Genomic DNA, 21,525 nt, shown 5'->3' with positions numbered 1-21,525 from the left:
CAGTCCCTCAATACTATCCTTCCCCACTTCCATTTGCAGCATTGGCTGTGGGGGTGCTCTTTGCTGCTGCGTGTTCATCTCTCTTGCTGTTCTCTTGCTGTTCTATCTTTGGTTTTTCAGTAGCAATGTCAGCCCTCAGTTCTTCAGGAGGAATTTTTCTGTTAACTGTATAGTTTAGTGTGTTCATGGAGGTGAGTTCAGAGTCTTCCTACTAGCCATCTTGAACCAGAACTAAATAAAAATTTTAAATTTGGTCATCAAAATATTTTAACCTTTAACAATTTTGTGTTCACTTATCATAAGCATAAAATCTCCTGCTATACTAGCAAATTTACTTATAATATATTCCTGAATTCTATCAATTTTTCTTTACATATAATAACAAATTTATGTGCAGTATATTTCTGAATTTTATCAGGTTTTTTCTTTGCATATTTACATTATTTACATATAAGTTTATTATTATTTTTCTCTTATCAATTAAAAATTTTCAACATATAATGGCTTTCTTCATTCTTACTAATGTAATGGTCTTAGGTTCTAATTGTATATTAATATAACTGTCTTAGCTTTGTCATAGTTAGAATTTATCAATGTATTCTTCCATCTTTTCCTTTTAACCTTTTTGTGTCTTTAACTTGTGCATTTATTATATAAATAACATCAGCCCATTGAAGATTTCCTTCGTTGTTTCTTTTGAAAAGCCTTCTGTTATTCTAATTATTTTTTTTGAAAAGCTTTTTGTTAGTCTCATTACTTTTTACTATTTTGTAGATTTGTCTTTACTCTGTTTTCTTTTAAAATTTTTGTCATTTTCTTTGGTGATTTGTAATTTTACCACAACTTTTTAATGGGTAATGCTTTTATTTTTGCTTTTTGTATGCCCGCTTATATACATTGTACTTCTTTTTATTTGTGAATCCAGACAATGTTCTAGACAATTCTCAAGTATTAAATGTTTGAATATCTTCTCTTTGTTCTATTTTTTCCTGATGAGGCGAGGATTAGGCATATGTTATATATTCTTGTTTCATCCTCTATGTCTCTTACTTTCTCTTTCACATCTTTCATTTTGTTTCCTCTCTGTGCTGTGTTGTACATAATTATTTGGCTTTAGCACAATGTTCACTAAATCACTTTTTAGCTGTATCTATTATATCTTTATCTTTTTTGCTTTATCTGTTATATAACGTGTCCATTCAGGTTACTTTGAATTTCAAAATCATATTTTTCAGTTCTAAATTTGCATTTTCATATATTCCTGACATTAATGTTTTATATTGCCAATTAATTTATTATTCCATTTTTTCTTTAAATGTTTTTATCTATTTTATTTTATATTTGATAACTCAAACATCTTAGATCTTTGAAGATCTACACCTCTTGTTGGTAATTATTTATTTATTTATTTTTAACAATCAAAAGAGGCCCAAGACCATTTAATCTGGGCTCACAAACTGTTACAGGCACCTATTATATTCACATCAACTTGTTTGTCTTATGAGGATACAGGGAGATATGTTACCCTCATTTTTTTTTTTCCAGTTGGGACAGAAAAAAAGTAAAGTGACTTAACCCAGGATAATTTACAAGTCATAGCAAAAGAGAGTAAATGAACATGGGCTCCATGTTCATTCCTTTTCTCTTCATACACCACAAAACGAATGGCCACATGTATCTATAAATTATATTCCCTTTCTTGTCTCAGTTACAATAGTTTTGTCCATTTATTTACTGTCAAGTTAACTTATTCTAATTTCCTCTGCCTTTTGAAAAATTGAGGTGTTTTCTTATAGAATGTTCCACATTCTGGAGTTGATTCTTCTCTCAGAATCAATTGATCTGTTCCTCTATCTCTGTATTTCCTGTAAAATCCAGCCTAGTGAACCCAGCTATGCCATTTCCTTCCTTTTCAGCTCTGCCCACTCTGCCTCTTGTTGGTAGTTATTTTTGACTCTTATTCCTGGTGACCTGTTTTCATTCGTATTTACTTTTTAATTCACTATATTGCCTGATGAATAAGGCTAAATTAAATATTTCACCCACAAATGGAGTTCTGTTGATAGCATTATTTGACTTGAAATATAAGTGATACTCAATATTTTAGATATACTTATGCTTGTTAAAACCCTCTTGCCATAGTAACAGGGGTGAATGAAGTATTGGCCATTGATGAGCTTTCTGAGTGTGTTCAGTCAGTGCCTCCTAGAAAATCTTTGCCACATGCGTTGAAAAGATTCATGAGCCTTATGTTTAGAATGGCTAGAGGCTTTCCGTATTATAAGGAAACAGTGTCAGTAAAATCCAAGTATCAGGTGAGATAAATCACCCATTTTAAAAAAATTTTTTTTTTTCAACGTTTATTTATTTTTGGGACAGAGAGAGACAGAGCATGAACGGGGGAGGGGCAGAGAGAGAGGGAGACACAGAATCGGAAACAGGCTCCAGGCTCTGAGCCATCAGCCCAGAGCCCGACGCGGGGCTCGAACTCACGGACCGCGAGATCGTGACCTGGCTGAAGTCGGATGCTTAACCGACTGCGCCACCCAGGCGCCCCTAAATCACCCATTTAAATTAAGGATTTTCAAGAGTCTGCTTTTGTGTATTTTTAAAGGAAAAAAAAAGGTAATTTCCACTAGGTGGCTGTTAAATATTGGGAGAGAATTGAAATATCTTCTCTTGTTTAAGAAGGAAAAATGAGAGTAAGGAATAAAGCAAAATGTGAAATTGTTAATAAATTGATTAAAAATTAATTTTTAAGATGTTTTTATTTATATTTGAGAGAGACAGAGAGCATGATCAGGGGAGGAGCAGAGAGAGTGGGAGACGCAGAATCTGAAGTAGGCTCCTAGGCTCTGAGGTGTCAGCACAGAGCCTGACACAGGGCTTGAACTCATGAACCGTGAGATCATGTATAGTTTATACAATGTATAGCTCTTTATATTTTATTATTTATTTATTTATTTTAGAGGGAGCATACAAGTGGCAGGGAGGGGCAGAGGGAGAGAGAGATTGAATCTTAAGCAGGCTCCATGCTCAGCTCAGCACAGAACCCACAGAACCCGCCGTGGGGCTTGAATTCATGACCCTGGGGTAATGACCTGAGTTGAATTCAAGAGTCTGACACTCAATGGACTGAGCCACCCAGGTTCCCCTATGGCTCTTTACCTTTCTTGAGTGCCCTGTTAAGAATAAATGAAGCAGTGGTGCATAAAAGGTTTTGACTCATGTTATCTCAGAAACTGAGAGAATATTCAGAAATTTAGTTGGACTCTATCATCATCTTTATTAAATGATGATTTTCAGTGTGGAAATTTGCAGAATCCTGTGAGATGGTGGGCAATTATACATTAATTTTTTTTCTATGTGAAAAATTGTCCCGTATCTTCCCTTTAAAAAAACCCTTAAATTTCAGATAAAGGAATAATTATATAAATCTGTTGGTATGGGTTTCTGTTGTATTTGTTTATTCCATTAGGTATATTCCTGATGTCTCATTGTTTTTGTCTATCAGAGTTCACATTCCTGTTTTCTTTTTTTTTTTTTTATTTTTTTTTGACATTTATTTATTTTTGAGACAGAGAGAGACAGAGCATGAACAGGGGAGGGGCAGAGAGAGAGGGAGACACAGAATCTGAAACAGGCTCCAGACTCTGAGCTGTCAGCACAGAGCCCGACGCGGGGCTCGAACTCATGGACCGTGAGATCATGACCTGAGCCGAAGTCGGACGCTTAACCAACCAAGCCACCCAGGTGCCCCTCGCATACCTATTTTCAAAAAATGAAGATATGTGTGGTTTCATTAGACCTGTACTTCCTAAGGAGACAATTTAGAAGGAGGAGGATGTATTTACTAGTTTGTCATCTTCACAGAAGACTCTCTTTATTAGTCATTAAAAACAATAGTAGATTTCCAAGTGTTATCTGCACTATGAGTACTAAAGTTTGTTGTAACTATTGTTATAGACAATTACAAATAACGACACCCTACGGGGGACCTTTCATTTTTGGTCATGATCAATTTACATGTATTGCACAAATATAATAACATTTATTAAGCAGTATTCTTAATACTGCTTATTATTGAGAGGACAATAATTGCAGGACAGCAGGTGAGGATTGAGGACAGTGGGTGAGGGTGTCAATATCCAGGTTCACAGAGTCCCTTAGTTTTCCATTTATGAATATCGGTTCAAACTCTTTTGTGCAGATACTGTAGGAATACTGCCGAAAATATACTGAATATGGGGGGAAAACCCACCAACAATTTGAGCTATATAGCTTCTAAATAAGGGAGGCAAACAGGGAACAAAAACAAAAGGATAGGACTAGTTACTGGGTTTGGAACAGTGATTAACTTTTTTCCTTGGAAAAACATTGTCACCGTTTCCTCTGAAATTCAGGGACACAAGGTGCTTCTTTAGCATGTTGTGTTTATCTGTTTGAGTCACAGGAGCAAGTGACCAATGCAGCCTTTTTCATTTCTTCCCAAATCATTAACTGGCATAAGAAATGGCTCATTGATCGCTCCTCATTATCAGGGTTAATTTGAAGAATCATTTAGCTTTAACCTCCTTCCTCGAAGAGAGGTTTTCTAACTTCCCGAGATAAATCAAATCTACCTGCATTGTCTGTCTCTGCCAGGCCAGCTTAAGTTCGTAAGATGTCCAGATATTCTGCAATCAAGGGGAGAATTTTCTGCAGAAAAAAGAGAAAGTGATGAAATTTTATTCACACAATTGGGATACCTTTTATGTGGATCTATAATCTGTAATATCATCTTTAATGGCTGCTTTTCTGAAATAATATCTGAAGTCATTAAATGACAGAATAAGAGTAGGGCAGATCTCAAGGAGTTTTTAAAGGTAAATGTAAAAATGGCAACAAAATATGGATAATTGAATAAATAAACACAGCAGGGATAGCTCTTTGGGTATGATAGGCTCTTCATATCACTCATGGGAATACAGTGGAATATGTCACTAAGGCATTATGTGAATGTTATGTGCAGAAACTGCTAATAGATTGCATAAAATTGTCCTCTTGAACTGTGAATTTTTGTTCTGCTGGTGAATGCTATTTAGGGCTATTTCTAGGACTGGTTTTGGACACATTAAAAAAAGATATAAAATGTCCGAATAAATTTTTCCATCCTCAGTATATTAAGGTGTTTCTTTTAATCATAAACACACAGTATGTATAGATTAATAGGTCATCTCATTTCATAGAAAATCTTACTAGGATCCCTCTTTTTAGGCATACTTGGTAATTGGGTTTAGGTATCAGAGATGCATGGGAAGACATCTCTGGATAGCTAAATACGTTAACCTTACTCACTGCCCATGATCATAAATCAGGAAGGGTGTTTAATAAATTCAGAGACAAATTCAAGGAAGTGTTGATGACTACTAACATTATTTAAGTTTCCTCAGGGCTGGTTCTTAATCTTTTTAGGTGGAAAGACTTACAACATACAATATGCATTTTTGGGTAGTAACTGTATTATAGAAACAAATTTAATTTGCACAATCCAAGGGAAATAGTGGGAAAGGGAAAGAACGGAAAATGCGTATGTCTGATGGTTATTTAATAATTCCATGAAACATAAGGTTTTGTGGGCTTCTAAAAGAAGAAACAGATTTCTGCTTTTGCACCGTCTCTAAGAACATATTGTCAGAGCTCCATACAACATCATAAAAGTCTTATTAATTGTTGCGTTGAGAAATTTCACCAGTATGTTAACTATTCTGTTTCAATTTCAGTGGACACCATTATATTTCCCAGCAGTTAAAAATGGATCAGAAAGGGGCGTATGGGTGGCTCATTCAATTGAATGCCCTACTCTTGATTCGGGCTTAGGTTATGATCTGCGTGGGATTTTCTCTCCCTCTCTCTTTGTTTCTACCCCCACTACCTTGTACACCCTCTGTCTCTCAAAATGAATAAAAATAAACGTTTAAAAGTTTTTTTAAAAAATGGATCAGAAAAACTGACAGCCTCTTGCAGGTTGTACTAAATGCTACTGAGAGCAGTTAGTATTTTTTAAAAAGCTCTTTCTCCACCAAAAGGACTTTTCAGCATCAGATATGCTGGCAGGATAATAGTAGGCTTTATTACCATCAACACAAGACTGTCAGTATATAAGCAGAATCTTAGATGCTATTCCTATACATAAATACACTGTTAGCTTTTTTAAGCAGTGTGATTCACTGCCTCATGTACAAATAGCAAGGGCATACAAAGTGAGAAACCAACTGTCCGCCATTTACCAAACTTCATTCATTTTGCTGGAAACAGTACCAGCTTTCAAACTGCTAAAAATACCCTGTGACTAACTTAATAAAAGACAGTGCTCCCTTCCGGAATCTCAGTTCCATGAGCAAGTCAAATGGAGAATCAATGTTCTATTTAAGCTATGTTTGAAAGGCACCAATGATGAAGTTTACATGTATAGTGGAAGGAAGTGACTAGTTTATTGTATCATTTGTCATAAAGAACATAGCTTTCGAATGTAAAAGCTTGTTAAAAAGAATTATGGTAAAGGCCTACTGCCATTAGGACATGTCATAAGCAAACAAAATTAATGTACATGGTGGAGCCAGGACAGAATTGTCTCCCTGGAACATAACTTGTATCATGTAAGAAAATCTGAATATTTTTTTGTTTCAGTAAGCAATTGTCTTTCCATGATCACCTTTATGCATATGCAAAGACTGAATATAGTTTTATTTTCATACCACTTTCATCCTTTTAACATTAATAGAGCTTTTGGCCTGAAGCACACAGATGCAATTATTCTTTTTCTGTGCATTGTCTGAATATCTCTGTATGCAAAACACCTGGGTTAAGGGCAGGATTATCCCTGTTTCTAAAGGAAAGATCTTGGATATCTCAAAATTTAAATTTATACCAAACTACCTGTTGTTTCTGTTCTTTTTTCCTTTTTTATATTAGGGTAAAATATAGATTGTATAAAATTCAATATTTTAACCATTCTGAAGTTCACAGTTAAGAAGCATCAAATACATTTACAGTGTTGTACAACTGTCACTATCCATCTCTAAAACTTTTCATCATCTCATATTGAATTCTGCATCCATTGAACAAACACTCCTCATTGTCCCCTCACCACAATCCGTGGCAACCACAATCTTACTTTTTGTCTCTATGAATTTGACTACTGTAGGTGCCTCATATAAGTGGAATTATACCATATTTTTCTTTTTGCAACTGACATATTTCACTTAACATAACGTCTTCAAGTTTTATCCATGTGTCAGAATTTCATTCCTTTTTGTGGCTGAATAATATTCCATTGTATGTGTATATTACATTTTACTTATCCATTTATCTGTTGACGGACATTTGAGTTGTTTTCACCTTTTGACTATTGTAAATAATGCTGCTATAAAATCTGAGTAGTGTATTTTCTTCCTCTTATTGTGGCCATATGTTCAGCACCACATTTATTTATGTTGATTATATATTTTCTGTGGGTGAATTATAAGCTCCTTGAGGACAAAGTTCTTGCTGTTTTATGTTTATAAACCCATAGTAGACAGCATAGTTTTTAGACATAATGAGTGTTAAATAATACCAGATGGATTACTAAATGCATCTCAGAGAAATTCTAGACTTTGTTAATAACTGCCCATTATCAAAAACAGGGACAGAGAAAAGCACTTTTAACAGTGATTGATAAATTGCTCTGCTCTTTTCTTGCGTCTCCAGTTTCCTTTAAGAATGCTCGGAAGAAATAGGGAAAAGGAATCCCTCTAGGCTATACAGAATATATAAATGTGATGAACTGCATTAGTAAACTACTGAAAGTAGTACAGAAATTATATGAATGTTATCAGTGTGAATCTGAAAGGTAGAACATTTAAGTTTCAGCCTGATTTAATGAGTTGATGAACAGCTTTCTTTGTGATTATGATCTAAAATCTCAGTAGACAACAGACCCTATTTGCCAATCTTGTAGTGCAGCCTTGCAGGTGAATTGAATACCTAACTAGCCTGCCAATAGCTAGCTAGCTAGCTAGCTAGCTAGTTATTTATTTATTTATTTAAGCTAGTAAGATTTTCAGCACCATATTTATCTATATAACATCTTTAGAAATATTCTTTAGCAAGACTATGCATCAAGTGTTTCTGAATTTAGAGAAAGAGCTAGAACTTAAAATATAATAATAATAATAATAATAATAATAATAATAATATAACCTGAGCACTGCTCCGACCTAGATGCTGTACCAGGTACTAGCGGTAATTTGTTAATCATCACAGCTCTGTTAGGTTTCTGCTTTTATATCTCCTGATATATATTCTGAGGAACAGAGAAGCCATTTGATTCATCAGGAAATTAGGCCAAGAATTGAATCCTGGTTTGTTGGACACCAAAATTCCAACTCCGTCTTGTTTTTAAGAATTTCCTTTGCAATTAATGTATTCATGCATTTTTCAAAGTGTTTTTACTTTTTTCTTTTCCAACTGTGTGATTTTTCTTTTTTCCAAAATCTGTATCTCTGACTTGGATCTTGTGTCCGTACCTCTAACCTAAATCTGATGTTACTCATTTTAATTTCATGTCTCTTTTGCTGTAGATTGCAGGTTAGTTTCCACTGGTTGATTCAAATTACTGATCTGACTTAACTCCCTGTAGATGTTGTACCTGCTTACATTTTGTTTATATGCTAATTAAGTCTGAAGTTTTTGCCTCTTTTATTGCTTATCCCTTTATTCATGCTATCCCTATATCTCTCCCCAATTAAATTCTTTTCAATCTAAGCATAGGACTTTATTAAAGCACCGAGGTGGAAATAAAATATTAAATATCATTCTATTTAAATGAGTCACACATTTTAGAGCAAGGGTATAATGAAATAAATCTATGACATAGTTAAGCACCTTGATGCTTAAACTAACCTAGTTTCCTCCTAGTCTTGAGCAGAAGAAATCTATCATAAATCAGCCAAAAGCTTTTCTGTAGACTGTGAGATTCTGGTTCTTATTTTTGAGAGTTTAAGGGCACATTGCTATCATGAGCTCTTTAAAGTTCTATGAATACACAGGTCAATAGCCAGCTTACAAATAATCAGGAAAGGGTTTCTGTTTGCTTTTCAGCATTTCCTGTTCTTAATTCTTTTTCTTTATTTCTTGTGGCTAATCAGAAAGTTTAAAGAGAACATCATGGCATTCTTTTTGTTTAAAAAATATTAACCCTTAGGCTAAAATTGTTTTTAATTGAAGTATAATTAACATACTATTAGTTTCAAGTGTACACCATAATGATTCAACAGTTCTAAACATTACTCACTGCTCACCATGATAGGTGTAGTTACCATCTGTCACCACACAGTGTTTATTACAGTATATTCTTTGTAAGTTTTATTTCTTTCTTTGATTGTCAGTGTTGCACATATAGCTTGCATTCATAGGATTTAACTAAAGATTCCTTTTGGTAAGAGCAGGAAATTAAGATTTTAATACTGTAGAAGCTTTAACTAGAAAAAATAATGGTTTGCTTTTCATTTCTTTGTGACAATATAGTGTAATACTTGAAAATTTTTTCCCAAACTTACTATAGATGCGAGGTAGCACAATCCTTATCATCCTTTCACTCATTTTACTCCAAATATTTCCTCTTCTTTTCTGTAGCTACCAGTACTGAGTAGTTTCTTGTTCTATTTCAATTTTAACCCTTCATTATCCCATTATTATGATTGTTGGCATTTCTTATATTCTGGTCCTTAAGTAACACAAATCCATGGGTTATTAACTATATAAACAATAGGAGCTGTATGAAGTGCTATTCTCCTTATGGATTTTGAGGATGAAAAAGGGGTTTAGAAGAAACTGTATCCCAGAGAGCTCTGTTTTTGTCAAAGCCTGATATGAACAAAGTGGTATTTTCCCACCTTCAGTGACCTGCTGAGGAAGAACTATTAAAAAGTGCCATTTAAAGCAGTCATTTTTATTCTGAAAAAGGCTAGATGCTATAAATCAGAAAAAAGTTTCCAAGTGAGAAGAACATTATTCTTCTGAATGATGAAAATGAGCTCCTTGGTATTATATATAATGGAGGAGAGGAAAGGCATGTAGGTTTCAGGTCTGCAGAATGTATATGTTGCTGCTAAGGGCATGGGCAGCCCAACAATGCGTAGGGTTATTCTATACCTCATGATTGTGCCACACCGCAGTTTATGTGTGTGATGTATTACTCAACGATATCAACAAGGCAGAAATGGGAATTATATGGACCAAATGTGGTAATCATGGACAATTATATATAGGGCATTCTTGGTACTTAATAAAAATGTATTGTTTAACTATAATGTATAATATGGTAGCAATACAAAACAAACCAACAAATACAGAAGGATAAAAGTACTTCAAGAGTTTATTCAAGCTAGAAAGAAAAGCTGGTGCAGCTCTGTGTCTGCTGCATTATTCATCTGAAAAAGTCTTATGAAATGTTCAATCAGGCTTTTTGTAAAATGTAATAAAACAGTGATCACAGATATGAATTTCCCTCCCTCCCTTTTTTCCTTCATTCCTTTGTTCCTTCCTTCATTCCTTCCTTTATTCTGTCTGTCTGTCTGTCTATCATCATCTGATCTATCTATCTATGTTTTTCAGCTAGGGTCGGTTTAGGGTTATTTGAAAAATTTTAACCAAAGTGTGGAGATTATTTTAATGAAAAGTAATCCATATAGGAAGAGTGATGATTTGCTGAGCTCCTTTCTTTAATTCAAGGTCTTGGAGTGATAAGGCTCTGGGAACTGAAATCATTAGATCTCTTGTGGTTTCGAAGATGGTGCTTTCATACTACTCTGACAAGGCATATTTTCTTTACTAAACTGGTGATCACAACAAAAATCTAGAACACTATTGAATGCCAGAATGTTTAGAAGTTCAGAGGACAGACAGACAGGAATTGAGCCAATGACAATGAAGACTGTTTTCCTTATAGTCAAATGCTCTAGGTTCATTGGAGTCGCGGAGTTTGAAGAACTGGAGTTTTTCTTTGAAAATGAAGTCACACCAAGGGCCTGCAGAGATTCTTTATCAAAGATGATATGCAGATGGCATATAATAATATGGTTAACATTATGTGTCATTAGGGAATTGAAAATTAAGACAATAAGGAGATAGTACTACATACCTGTTGGAATTGCCAAAATCTGGAACACTAACAGCACCAAATGCTGGCAAGGATGTAGAGCAGCAGGAACCCTTATTTATTGCTGGGGGGAAATCAAATTAACCATTTTTAAAACAAAACTAATCACACTCTTACTATATGTTCTAGCAATTGTACTCCTTGGAATTTACCCAAATGAGTTGAAAACTTATATGTTAATACAAAAACCTGCACATGGATGTTTATAGCAGCTTTATTTATAATTGCCCAAACTTGGAAACAACCAAGATGTCCTTAAGTAGGTGAATAGATAAATAAACTGTGGCTCATCCAGACAATAGAATTTTATTTAGCGCTAAAAGAAATGAGCTTTCAAGTTAAGAGAAGATACAGAGGAACCTCAAATGCATGTTACTAAGTGAAAGAAGCTAATCTGAGAAAGCTAAGTACTGTAGGATTCTAACTCTATGACATTGTGGAAAGGCAAAAAAAAAATGGAGACAGTAAATGTGTCCAGTGGTTGCCAGGGGTTGAGGGTAGGGAGTGATGAATAGGCAGTGCGTGGAGGGTCTTTAGGGCAATGAAAAACTCTCTGATTCTATCATGGTGGGTACGTTTGTCCAAATGCATAGAATGCACAGTACCAAGAGTGAAACCTAAGAGAAACTATGGAATGTGGGTGATAACGGTGTGTCAGTGAAAGTTCATCAGTTGTAACACATGTATCACTCTGGTGACAAATTTTGATAGTTGGGGAGGCTGTGTGTATGGGAGGAAGGGGTATATGGGAAACCTCTATATCATCTCAATTTTGCTGTGAACCTAAAAGTGCTCCTAAAAAAAGTCTGTTTAAAAAAATTAATATGAGATTTACTGAGATGGCTGGGTAGAAGATAAAATATACAAAATTGAATATTTTTCTTTGTTATAGCAGTAAGAGAGATATAAATGGGAAAACCATCCTATTTTCCCTTCCCAGCTTATTTTAATTTATTGTATTCTTTGCCTTACTTTTAGGAACCTACTGCTTCTTCTCTTCATCCACCTTTACTTTCTGACCCCATGATGCTGTCCTGGAATCCTCTCATTATATTTAAACATACGTGTTCCTCCCTTGACCTCTTATCCTGGTATATTAACATCCTTTCTTACCACCCTTTTATTTCCTATTCCTCTTTCTCATAACCAAAGGAAGCTAAAATACATTTTAGGAAAGCATATTCCTCTCTACTTCAAACTTAACTAAAAGTCATAAAAATATATCTGGGGTCATTTGTATTTTTTTAAATTAAATTGTTAAATATGGAGACATGGTCCACATATATTCATTGAACATACATTGTTTGCCACTGTGAGTGGTGTCATGGCTTTTTTCTAACAAATCTTACAGATAAGGTAAAAATAAATAAGCAAGCAAGCCACAGTTTCAGAAGAAAATTCTAGTTTGTTTTTTGCCTTTTTTTTTTTTTTTTTTTTTTTTTTTGAGGGAGAGAGAGAGTGCAAGCAGGGGCAAGGAGCAGAGGGAGAGAGAGAATCTTAAGCAGGTTCTACACTCAGTGTGGAGCCAGACACGCGGCTTGATCCCATGACCCTGGGATCATCACCTGAGTCGAAATCAAGATTTGGACACTCAACCAACTGAGCTACCCAGGAGCCCCAGAAAATTCTAGTATTTAATGATATAAATAATACTTTAAGATGTATTTCAGCTTCTTTAGACCATAAGCTTTATGATATGTATGTATTATCAGGTATTTGTCTTGTCCATGTAGCCGAAGTAAACTGACCAATGCAAAAGCAATCTCTGCTTCCTTAAAGATAGAGTATACCTAAAATTCTGACATAGGTATTAGGCTTCTCAAATTATTGGCTTTTGTGAACTTCTCAGATTATTATCTTTTGTGCAATTGCTAAGCTAAATTTCAGAAAATTTAAGCTAAAATTAAGAGGGACTAGAGACTGAATCTGCTAGTCTTAGTTTTATGACCTACAGCTATTTGAATTTTCTGAGTCTCAGTTTTCTTTCCTGTAAAGAGAGGCTCATAGTAATACATACCACATTTGGTTTTTGTAAGGTAAAAGAAGATGGTTATTCCAAGGCCCTTAGTACAGTGTGTGAGCTTAAAAAAACTGTAGGGTTTTATTAATAATAATAAATTAGAAAATCTGATAGCAAACATTGCATTTACCAATAAGCAATATATGTAAGATATCCAGATAAATTTTATAAGAAATGTGTAAGAAGGAAGTTACAAAACTTAATATGATTAAATAAATAAATTCAATGGGCATGCGTGGAGAGAGTTCATATTACGAAAGTTTGTTACTTTTAAAGCAATATATGGATTCAGTACAATTCTAATAAAAAACTTAAATGACTCTAAGATGTGTGGGGTATACTTGTGCTTAGAATTTTATTATAATGTGAATTTTATTTGATTCTCCAGTCAAATGAGTTTAAATTAAACTGTTCTATTATTGGTATGAGAAAATACTAAGCATGAATTCAACATTTGTTTAAATGCAATAATGTATTTTTGTCATTAACACAGTTCTGGTGTATAGAAAATTATTCATAACTGCTAGGTACTATTATAATTCTCTTAGTGACATTTAAATCTCAAGCATGTGCACTTTGAAGTAAATTCAACAGAAATTGCAATAAAAGAAAACGTTAGGAAAAATAAGACAATGAAACCAAAAAAAGCAAGTAGAAAATGTTTGTGGTCCTTTTAAGGTCATTATTAGAACTAACTCAGAAAGTAAATCTCTTGTAAAAGAAGATAATTTAGTAAAGTATATCTGGGAATTGTATGTATAGGAAGGTCAGTTTTATCAGAAAATAGGCAGCTAATAGTTACAGGAAACCATATATCGCTGATATATTGATTATGAAACCATTAATTGCTGCATTATAAAATATTGAAAAATTCATACTTGAATATCTTAACTGGGTGAGAGATTTGGTTTAAACAGTCTTAAAGCTTTTTGTCCTACTGGTCATATTATTGTTTTGTTGGTATTTTACTTACACATACAAAGCAAAGCATATTCGTTTACAGCCTCCTTGGTGATGATACAAATAATTTGCAAAGAATTATCCAATAAGATACAAGAATTTTCAGCACAAATGTTATTGATTAAGAAAAAAGATATTTGGGGATTAACACAGTTTCAGCCATACCTCCTATGTTTAAAACTACAGGAATAGGGGCACGTGGGTGGCTCAGTCGGTTAAGTGTCCGACTTCGGCTCAGGTCATGATCTCATGGTTTGTGGGTTTGAGCCCCGTGTCGGGCTCTTTGCTGATAGCTTGGAGCCTGCTTTGGATTCTGTGTTGCCCTCTCTTTCCGCACTTACCCCATTCATGCTTTGTCTCTGTCTCACTCTCAAAAATGAATAAACATTAAAAAATTAAAAAAAAACAAAACTATATGAATAAAAACCGATAAAGGCTATTGTTCACCCTGAACACATCATCAGCTACTACACAATTCTGTGAGACCTTCTTTTCTTAAACTGTTTGCCATTTGTGCTCCTCATTTCGGAGCTGATGGTGTTATAAAGGTGATTTTTGTTTTTCTGTTTGTTTTTTAAAAATAAATTTATAACAAAATATATAATGATTCTGCAAGTTTTTCTACTCATTTATATGCTAGCTTAGCTGTGTGCATTGGCTGTTCAGAAGTTTCACAGTTGACTTTTGTATTTTTCTTCATGGACAATAAAAGGATCTGATAACAGACAAAAGTTTATATTTCAAAGACAGGTGAATATTGACAGTTTCATTTGACTTAACCTAATACTGCAAGAAGAGCTATAACCATATGCAAGCTTGAAACAACCACAGACATTTTCTATGTTCAACTAAATGATTGAAGGGCTTACAAAGCGGGCTTATTAGTTGTCATTTTTCTCAGGACTGAACACTTCCAGCAAACAATCATGTTTCCAAGTTATGTACATTTTTTAAAAAATTTTTTTTTTAACATTTATTTATTTTTGAGACAGAGAGCATGAACAGGGGAGGGTCAGAGAAAGAGGGAGACACAGAATCTGAAATAGGCTCCAGGCTCTGAGCTGTTAGCACAGAGCCTGACGCGGGGCTCGAACCCATGGACCACGAGATCATGACCTGAGCCGAAGTCGGACGCTTAACCGACTGAGCCACCCAGGCGCCCCTGTACATTTTTTTTTTAATTTGATAGAGTCACTTCAATTAAAAAGAAACTTTGAGATTTGGAAGAAGAAAAGAGACCGTGAAGATGTGAATCTTTGGAGATTCAGTGGTAAAATATTAGTGATAAAATAAATAACTTTACATGGTGTCTTTCTTTACCAAAAAAGTCCTCTTATTAATATTTATTTGAGATAACAGAAGAAGCTATCCATTGGATTATTTCAATCCACTATGGTCTCAGTATCTTGACCCACAGTAGCCTGCAATGTTGAGGTAGACTTCCTGTTTGATCACATGATGAGCATTCTATACTGTGGTCACCCTGACATGCCACATAAAGCAACAAAACATGGTATTTTAATTCACAGGTCCATTGGAAATGAGGGACCTTTGGAACACACTTCCTCATTCTTTGATGAAAGTTAACTTATACAAGAAAGTGCTGGGGTTGTGTAAAGTCTGTTTTCTTCAATGAAGGAATCGGTGTTCACACTTTACAATTGTCCTAGTAGAGGATGACTACATTCTAATTTTTTTTTTTTAATGTTTATTGATTTTTGAGAGAGAGAGACAGAGAGACAGAATGAGCAGGGGAGGGGCAGAGAGCAGAGACACAGACTCCAAAGCAGGCTCCAGGCTCTGAGCTGTCAGCACAGAGCCCGATGTGGGGCTTGAACCCACGAGCCATGAGATCATGACCTGAGCCGAAGTTGGATGCTCAACTGACTGAGCCACCCAGGCACCCTGAGGATGACTACATTCTAAATTAATAATAATTCAAACCACTGAAATTTAGCAAGTGCTGTTGTTGTCTTTTTAAGAAGGAAAAGTTGACATGAAAATTAAGTGATTTCTAGATTTGTATATTCATAGAAATGTTGAGCAGAAATGAACTATGAACTTAGAAATGATCAACCTCAGCTTTTGTTTTTTTAATTTTAATTTTTTGGTTGGGGGGGATGAGAAATTGAGGTATATAAAAGGTGGTGATTGTCTCCAGATCACTTAGCTAGTGTTTGGCCCATGACACCAAATAAAGTCTTCTGACCTTGCCTCTTGTGCTAAGGAACCCTAGAAAATTCTGGAAATGTTCTGAGAATTCTCTAGTTGAATTAGGGGTATATGCATCAGGTTATGTACTTTAATCATTCTAATTGTAACTAAATTTGATTCCTCGGAGTTTGTTAACACTAAATCTCCTTTAATTTTAGAGACTTCCTGAAGAACCATGATCCTGGCAGTTGAGTCCTCGTATGGTGAGTGATGGGGAACATGCAAATTCCCTATGTTGCTTAAACATGTTGAATAAATAACAGTTGTCAAGATGTTCCCTGGCTTCTTGGAGAGTCCCTAGTGATGCCCACTGGATTGCCTGGCTATGATCAAAGGAAGCTCTCTACACTTCTAGATAGGAGGAGCTTCAGGGTAACAATCTGGTTGAGGGTATTTAGGGAACATCCCCTTAAGCAATATTGTTAAGTTAGAATTTATGCTGATTTGAGATGGCTTGACATTGGAAAAGGTGATGAAGATTATTGCGGGGGGGGGGGGGGAGGGAGGGGGTCGGTTAATCCTCCACCCCTGCAGCCACCAGTTCCTACTGGTTCTGCTGCAATAAATATCATTGGCTTCAGTCTAAGTCTTACTGGATATTGAACCCAGGGGACCTCCTAGATTCTAAGTCTAAGCAACAGCAGCTACTTTCTTTGGGAATTAAGTTTATTAATTTTATTTTTTTTTTGCACACAATATGACCACACTTGTTCACAAAATAAATGTAAACCATGATCAAATCTCCTTTTATTACTGTATGCATTAAATACTTTGTTTTAATTGTGTTATTTAGCAAGTGTTTCACTCTCATTTGAATCCAGAGAAATGAGAAGGGAAGTTTCTGAATGGCATTCCATTGATATAAGGTTGCTTTTTGCAGGATAGGTGGGGATAAAAATTGCTTCTAACAGGAAGTTTTATTAGAGCAATAAGAAAAGGGAAATGTGATATACAGTTGGTTAACATTTTAAAAAGTACTGGATAAAAGCCTCAAATAAAGTGTTTGAACATTATTTAGGTCAGTCATCTATATGCCTAACCACCTAACACCAAACTTTTTAGAGGTGATGGGAATGGAAGTGATCCCAAGTTAGAGGCTGAGGAGAGCTTGGTTTGTTTTACAGCGTTCTTGGGTCTGGCAAAGTATCTGGTATGGGGCTCAGAGCCAGTCTCCTAGGCTTTGAAAATAAAAAAAGGGATTTTAGCTAAAATTCATGTCTTTAAGTATTGTTATATTCAGTTAACGGGCAACTCACACCTACCTTGCCATGAGGAACTATTTGAGAGGGCAAATATACCCACCACAGGTGACCTCTCAGCCTAAATATATCTTTTCTCCCAAACATTTACAATATGAGCTGTAAAATAATTTTTCCTCATTTTTTCATTCTTGATTTATCTTTAAAAATAAGTGCCCTGTGCTTCCAAGTACTCAATGATGAATGAGGTTAGATTGCAGATGTGTATTCTTTGTTAAAGTAGAAGTGTCTTGTCAGAGTTTTCTATAGAATATCTGACATCCCTATTTAAGGAAACTTAGGAATGTGCCTCCTGTTATTTTTAGAGCTGTAGCAAGGATTTCTTTGCAAGAACCTTTCCATAGACCCTGACACTGAAGTTGTAATAACTTTGAAAGCCAGAAATGGGAAATTTTCAGAAAAGAAAACAATAGCTGAATAAAAAAAAAAAAGTTTCGGGAGAGTCACTGTCATCATCAAAAACAATGATCTCATTAGTAATCACATAAGTAAAAATAAACAGCATTTTTTGGGGGCCTCCTATTTTGATAAAAGCAAAAACAAAACTGCTACCCACCATTGTTGAGGGAAATGGGCACTCTCAAAACATTTTAAAGGCAAGTTCGCAGTACCTAGAAAAAGCTTTAGAAATGTGCCTCATTTTGGACTCAGAAAGGCTTCTTAGAGGATTTTAGGACTTTTGTTAAAGAAATACAGATGTGTGAAGTTTTTCACTATAGTTTCTTTATATTATTGACAAATATAAATAACCTGCCTATCCTGTAGTAGAGATTGACTACACAAATTCTGATATACATACAATGCACAAGATTAAATTCTACTTAAATATTAAAATCACAGATGTGGTTATTTATTGACATAGACTAATGAAAAAGCATGTTAAAAAGTAGTCTGAGTTAATAAAAATGTCTGGAAGGATATACAAATGGTTTTATTTTGTTTTTTTAAAATAAGCTATGGATTTTATTGTGATTTCACCAGATATTCTGGTACTGTCCTTTTTTATTTTCCAGAAAATAGACAGGATACCACATTACATTTAGTTATCATGTCTGCTTAGGCTCCTCTAATCTGTGACACTTTCTCAGTCTTTCCAATTTCTCATGACCTTGACACTTTTGAAGGGTGGTGGCCAGGTGTTTCGTAGAATGTCTGGCAATTCCGATTTGTCTGATGTACTTTTCATTAGATTGGGATTTTGAGTTTTGGGGAAGAATGTACAGAGGTTACGTGCTATTCTATTTCATCTTCAGGAAGTACATGGTAGAGCGCTGACTTATCAATAGAGATCACAACCATGATTTCTGGGTTTAAGGTGGTGTCTCCCTGGGTTTCTCAAAGAGCCTGGTTACAGAGCCTGTGCTCTTAGTGATTTCTCTGTAATACGGATCCTTAAGTCCTTACCTTGGGAAGAGGTGTTCTTTAATCACTTGGTTGGTAGGAACTGAGCAAGCAGAATTTTCTTGACAGAATTTCCCAGACATGAGAGTTCTGGTGACAGGAGCGGAATGGATGGATACCCTGTGCAGCATTGCTTTCCCAGAAATATGGTCACGGGACTCATTCCTCAGTCTTACCAGATTCCTCCTGTGCCCAGAACTGCACTTTGGTTCATTCTCTGAAAAACAAAAATTAAGAAAATCTGCTTCTAACATGGAAGTCTAGCAATACTGAGTTAAAAGAGATACCAGAATTTGATTACATTCTTTTGCACACCAAAAAGTTAGTTTCCTTAACTTATAGAGAACTACTATAAATGTTTAACCAAAAAAAGGGCAAGTGATATTGCCCATTTCAGGTAATTGCAATATCAGATTGCAATATCAGATAATTGATAGCAAGGGAAATAGAAATATCTTTTAAACATTTGAAATGGTGCTCAAGGTATCAGTAAGATATATGTAAATTAAAATTACAGTGATAACATGTAAAAATTATTTGGGTAGGAAAGACCAGAATGCTTGATTTTAAGCTGTGTTGGCAAGTGTTTGGGGAAACAGACACTTCCTATTTTTTATGGTAAAGTACATTGGTTCAATTTGTATTGAGAGCAATTAGACGTTATGTTTCACAAAAAGAAATAAAATGTTTTTGACTTGGTAATTCCACTTCGATGTTATATCTTCCGTATGTATCACATTTATATAATATAGATATGCTGGCATGAGCATAAAATGATTTTTATGTAATAATATTTTTGTAGGAGGAGATTAGTTAAATAAATTGCTTCATCAGCATACAGTGAACGGCTAAGAATTTTATGTGTACTAATAAAATCTCCATGACATTTTAAGTTAAAAAAGCCAAAAACAAAAACATGGGGCAGAATGACATATAAGATATATATGAAACTAATAACAGTGGTTCTATCTCCAAAAGGGATTTGGATGGGTAACATCAGAGGTGAATGGAGTCTTATTTTTCACTGTGTACCATTTTGTGCCTTTTGAATTTTGTACATATATGTATGACCTACTAAAAAAACACAATGAACATTTTTATCAGACAACATCTACCACCTCTTATCTTGAAGAGAAGAACAAATGTATGCTTTGGAACTGAACCCCAAGGCTTGAATTCTGTTCTCGGATCTGCCACTAACGATCTCTGTTATTGTTGTGATGGCTAAGTTTGTGTTAACTTGACTGGGCCACAGGGCACCCAGATATGTGATCAAACATCATTCTGGGTATGTCTGTGAAGGTATTTCTGGATGAGACTCACATTTGAATTAGTAAATTGAGTAAAGCAGATTGCCCTCCTAGCTAACGTAGCTGGGCCCTGTATAATCAGGTAAAGGCCTGAATAGCTCAAAAAGACTGACTCTTCTGAGAGTAAAAGGGAACTCCTCTTACCTTTCAGCCTTGAACTGGGACATCAGTTTTTTTTTTTTTTCAGTTTAACTGAAAAATAGGCTCTTCCTGGGTCTTGAACTTGCCAGCCTTAGGACTGGAACCACACCATCAAGTCTCCTGGATTTTCAGTTTGCTGACTGTAGCTTGACACTTTTCAGCTTCGATAACCCATGGGCCAATCCCTTATAAATCTCTTTCTAATATATAAAATACTATATAATCCAAAGGGGATCTTAAGTGTGTATGTATGTATAATATTTATGTTTCCTTTTGGTTCTTTTCTTCCTGGAGCACCCTAATACACTTAAGAAAAGTACCAAAGTAACAGAAATAACAACTGCCTCAGTGGTTCAGTTTTCTCTATATGGTGAGAGACTTAAAATAACAGCTACATGTTCCCTTGTGGTTCTGGACATACATATAGTACAGTAATTTCTCTACAGATGGTCCTTCAAGTCTGTCACTTGAGCTCAAGTTGTATTTTTCTCTCTGCTTGCTGGTTATTTTCCCTAAAATTACAGTATGCTTAGCATATCCCAAATTGAACATGTCTATCAGGAAAATCGTCTCTTCTGTTATTTTCTATGGTGCCATGTTCTTATTGTAGGAATGAACAAAATTTGGGTTATCTCTTCTTTCTGGGCAACATAGTACTTTGGTCATTTATGATGGCAATCAAACAAACATTCAAGAATACTAAGAGAAGAAGCAGGTCAAAGGGTTTTAGTCTCTCAGTTCTCTATAAAGTACAAAGCCAAGTAACAAGTGGAGTTTTTCAGTTGTCTGAATAGCTCTAGGTTCTAGAACTGACATTTGTGTCCAGTCAGTGGGGGTGTATAACAAAACTGTTGCTGGAGCCTTGTAGACAGGTCTTTGTAGAAAGCTGTGCTCTGGAGAAGAAAACGTTTCTGGCCCTTTTACTGTTTTACTGTTTTATTCATAGAAAAAAACATTGGATGCATGGGACAAGCAAATAATAATCTTCTCTTGCTTTGGTATACCTGGTTTATAAACAGTTGATAAGGCTTTATCATA

At 35.1% G+C, this 21,525-nt stretch overlaps 1 long non-coding RNA gene across 2 annotated transcripts in view; it reads left to right on the top strand.

The window, feature by feature from the left end:
• LOC147582354 (uncharacterized) overlaps positions 1-21,525 on the top strand; it is an 862,122-nt gene that overhangs the window by 131,359 nt on the left and 709,238 nt on the right. For both annotated transcript variants that reach the window (XR_015249015.1, XR_015249014.1), the window contains exon 2: positions 16,535-16,579. This is a non-coding gene — a long non-coding RNA (uncharacterized LOC147582354). The remainder of the gene's footprint in view (positions 1-16,534; positions 16,580-21,525) is intronic.

This window comes from Puma concolor, chromosome A3, assembly GCF_028749965.1.
Source record: "Puma concolor isolate L17-30 chromosome A3, mPumCon1.1.hap2, whole genome shotgun sequence".
Lineage (NCBI taxonomy): Eukaryota > Metazoa > Chordata > Mammalia > Carnivora > Felidae > Puma > Puma concolor.
Note: the sequence above shows the minus strand (reverse complement) of the source record. Positions and strands in the feature narration are given on the sequence as shown.